We start from the raw sequence: 4808 nt of genomic DNA, 5'->3' as shown, positions 1-4808 counted from the left end.
TCAAAATAAAAGTTCGGTTTAACTTGAGGGCATTGGCAGAAATATATTACTATTTTTGAGTAGAATGTACGTAACAGACTGCTACTACTACTACTAAAATTATTAAAACCTTATTTTTAAGGAATAAGCATTCAATATTTCTTCAATGTTTTAATTATAATATTAAATGACCTTTTATTTTCCAAAAAATTTAATTGGTTTAATTATCATTACTTAAAAGATAGATTAAATGAATGTTTTATGCCTTAAAACAAAATGTAAATACACAACACAGAATTTCTGAGCAAAAAAATCATAAGGCTATTGTAAGAATAAATGAAACTTGTTTTATGCTTTCAAATTAGACATGCTAAAACAGAATTTGGTTACAATAAAACATAAGGTTGGACAAATAAAACATTTCATAGGGCCCTAAACGTAATATTTGTTAAACTTTTAATAAATTGATGTTAAATTGTTTAAGTTTCATGATTTTAATTAATTAGACATGCTTTTTGATTAATAAAAATCAGAATCACCAAAGCCGTAAACCTAGGGGAAACACTGATCTAAAAACTCAAACACTTCAGTTGAAACTTCGCGATCTTCAAAGTACGTAACGTCTTACAAACAGCGACTTTTAGCAGAAATGCTCAAGCTTCGGTGTCATCAAGAGACCAACCAATCCAACGAGGGCTCTCCCAAAAGAGACGTCACCCAAACGTCATCTCAGCGACCAATCCGAAAGCTCCGGGATTCCCTCAGCAGCCATCCAGGAGCCACAAGGAACAACTCAGCTTTCAGCTGTCACCAAAGCAAATCGGAAGTAAACGAACAAAATCTTATCTCTGCTGAACTGGTATCGAGCTAAATTTTAAGCAGTAAACATAAGCCAAATCTCTGCTTGTGATTTTCTCAGGATGCCAGTAAGAGAACTGTAGCGATTATCTTGCTAAAACTTTGGCCTTCCTCAGAACTCCGTCAACTTTGAACTGTATAACTGTATGCGTAAATGTGTGTGTGTGTGTTTTAGCCTAGTTTTAATGTTATCTAGAATAGCCAATAAAATCATTTATAAATTTATAAAGGATCATTGTCTGGTGACATATAATTTTAAGGTTAAACCTTTGCCAAAGATCACGTTACCTCGCTAGGAGCTTACAAATGATCATAATTGTATTGACCTGTGGCCAAGGAAAATACATAGTCAATTTGTTAATGTACACTGACATTAACGTCTCGCAGGACGAGTAGCTGATAAGGTGTAAAATAACAAATTTAAAATCAGTTTTAATCAGGTGGACCTCGAATTTTCAGATTCGAGTCCTTTCAAACCCTGAATGAATTAATAATAATTAATTCCCTAAAATTAAGTAATCAAAGTCATTACACCATAAATATTTCTTTTGTGTATGGGGTTTTGAGTGCATTGTTTGTCATAACATCAGGAGCATTTCTTTACTGTTGCAGAATGGAAAGCAAGCCCAACTTTCGTTTTGTGGCTGTAGAGCTGGTGCTGAGGTCGTCTAAGCAGGCAGCCACTGTGGAGAAAATCCACCTTTCACAAGTGGCTGAAGGGGTACCAAAGGACCATGAGGCTGTGCTGGGGAAGGCCAAGGTCAGGGTTTATCCATGGTGGAGGGGATCCATGCTGCTGGCAAGTCAAAGTGCCATCCAGTTTGGTCAATACAGAGGGAAAACCTTCAAGTGGATGCTGGAGAATGACCTTGGTTACTCCCTCATTGTCCTGTCTGGGCATCAGCGGGAGCGCGGGGCTGGCAGATTGGACAGAGGTGCCCTCATAACAAAGAGGCCTTTCTCAAGTATGCCTGGACATTCGAGAAGGTCGCAGAAGCCATCAAAGTGCACAGGCAGAGAGAGGGAACGTTACCTGGCTGTGAGGGTGACTGTCTGGTGGGCTTTGGGGTCCACAGGAAATGTATGTATATATATATATATATATATATATATATATATATATATGTTTTATTGTTATTTATTCTTAAAATCGCTTTATGAAATGTTTTCTTTTTACTCAGAAATGCTGTGTTGTGTATCTGGTTATCAAATGAAGGCATAAAACATTAATATAATTTATCTTTAAATTGTTGAAAATTAAACTTTTTGGCAAACAAAGGGGATTTTCTATTAAAATTAAAACATGGAAATGTGTGATCATTCCTTAAAAAATAAAGTTTTCATAATTTTAGTAGTATGTAAATTCTGCTGAACAATAGTAATATATTTCTGCTTCAATGTCTTCAAATTAAACCAGACTTTTATTTTTACGGGTTGCCGTGAATACCTTTTAAAGGTCACACGGTGGGCGGTGCTCGGGGTGGTGACTGAAGGCGTGACTGTAGGGTCACGAAAAATGGGTTTGTGAAAAATCACAGCTACTTTATGCAGGCTGTGTGCGTTTTACTGTGGACTGACTGTTTTGAAACGTATATGGTAGTTACATAGCCCCTAGACCTCAGTTATCGTGAAAAAAGCCAGGAAATTTCAGTTTTGACGGGACCTTTATATGATATGATGCTAGTTTTACTCAAATGAAACGGTGAAACGCTCATGAAGTGACTCTCAGAGCAGTTCTGGAGTTGTTTGTGTGTTTATGTCCTCATTGAGACGGCAGACGCTGAAGTCACCGCGAGCGTTACGCGCGCTTCAGTGTGTGTGTGGTAAAGGAAAACGCGCGTCTCTGCCATTCATTCATTCATTCATTCATAGAGATATGATCGCGTAATATGAGTTAATGCTCATCAGATCGCGTAAATCAGTGGGAAATTAATAGAAATTATGATTTTGTGTAAAGAAATAACAAACATGTATAAAAATATAAAAATCCTGGCAAAGCTATATCAGCTCATGTGAGCAGAGCATAGCGGGGAGCAGATCAGTGAACGAGGTTTTACCAGCGTTGCCCAGTACTGCAAACAGGAACAAGTATACTACATAGAGATTTCTTGTCTGCGCTATTTGAGCGTTGAGCATGAGCGGTAATGCACATTGATAGAGTGGAATAATGAACGGAGCGTCACACGGCGCAATGACGGCTGGAGGAGAGTGAAACCTGAACACTGCTGGGCGGCGCGGCATATTTCGGCGGCAGAAAATTCAGTGCATCCCTAGTAAAAGGACTAAAGCAGGGGTGCCCAAACTCGGTCCTGGAGGGCCGGTGTCCTGCAGAGTTTAGCTCCAACCCTAATTAAACACACCTGAACCAGCTAATCAAGCTCTTATACCCTCAACTCTCTCTCTCTCTGAACTCACAAACTTCCAGAACCTTTCCCCCCAGACTCCACCCACACACGAGTGCGCAGACTCGTTCTTCAGAAGAACACCCACCCCTTAAAGCCCACATGCAAAAAGAACACAAAACACAGGAACATATTTGACTTAAATCACACCTGACAACATAACACACTTTTTCAGACTTGCTACAATACTTTTAGTCTACTTTTTATGTACTTCTCAGAAATATACTTGACTTATAGCCTACTTGGAAAAAGTCTAAATTTGAGCTATACTTGTGTTCCTAGAATCCGGGTGTTTTCATTGTTATACTGTAGGGGGCGCTAGTAACACACTGTGGAGCTTCTGTCATGAAAACAAATTCCTCGTATGTGTAAACATACCTGGCAATAAATACTCATTCTGATTCTGAAACCTGAACACTGCTGGGCGGCGCGGCATATTTCGGCGGCAGAAAATTTAGTGCATCCCTAGTAAAAGGACTAAAGCAGGGGGGCCCAAACTCGGTCCTGGAGGGCCGGTGTCCTGCAGAGTTTAGCACCAACCCTAATTAAACACACCTGAACCAGCTAATCAAGCTCTTATACCCTCAACTCTCTCTCTCTGAACTCACAAACTTCCAGAACCTTTCCCCCCAGACTCCACCCACACACGAGTGCGCAGACTCGTTCTTCAGAAGAACACCCACCCCTTAAAGCCCACATGCAAAAAGAACACAAAACACAGGAACGGAACATATTTGACTTAAATCACACCTGACAACATAACACACTTTTTCAGACTTGCTACAATACTTTTAGTCTACTTTTTATGTACTTCTCAGAAATGGGCTTTATGTACTTCTCAGAAATATACTTGACTTATAGCCTACTTGCGCGAGTCTAAAATCATTCCCAAAAATGTAATCGACTGGCTGGGCTGAAGCGCGCTCTTCTGCATGTTCACAGACAGACCTATGTGCACTAAATGTGAAAGGAGCTTGTGCTTGTGGTCTTCGAGCACACTTCTCGACTGGGCGATGATGAGCTAATCGTCCAGGTAGTTCAGCACGCGCATGCCACCGAGCCTCAGGGGGGGAAAGCGCTGCATTCATGCACATCGTAAACATGCGGGGGGCGAGGGCCAGCCCGAACGGTAATACTTTTAATTTTTTTAAGCGACACCCTCGAATGCAAAATCACAGAAAGTGCCTGTGATGAGGTGCTATCTGAATATGAAAATAAGCATCCTTCAGGTCTACCGCTATGAAGTAGTCCTCAGGCTGGATGTGCGCGAGGATCTGCTTTGCTGTAATCATTTTGCAAGCTCTTACTAGGCATAGAAACTTCCAGTCAGGTGTGTTGAGGCAAGTTGGAGCTAAACTCTGCAGGACACCTGCCCTCCAGGACCGAGTTTGGGCACCCCTGGACTAAACGATTCTCCGAAGCACATAATTTGCCTTGGTGATTTTTTGTATTCGAGTTACTCGAGGAATCGTTTCAGCCCTAGATGTGTGTAACAGTAGCCTATATTGGTTTACAGCAGTTTAATGTTCCTGAGGCTTTCTGTGTTATGAATGTTAATCAAACAACAAA

This window comes from Sinocyclocheilus grahami, unplaced genomic scaffold, assembly GCF_001515645.1.
Source record: "Sinocyclocheilus grahami isolate Dianchi unplaced genomic scaffold, SAMN03320097.WGS_v1.1 scaffold1117.1, whole genome shotgun sequence".
NCBI lineage: Eukaryota > Metazoa > Chordata > Actinopteri > Cypriniformes > Cyprinidae > Sinocyclocheilus > Sinocyclocheilus grahami.
The sequence above is the reverse complement of the archived record's forward strand: the minus strand, read 5'-3'. Positions refer to the sequence as shown.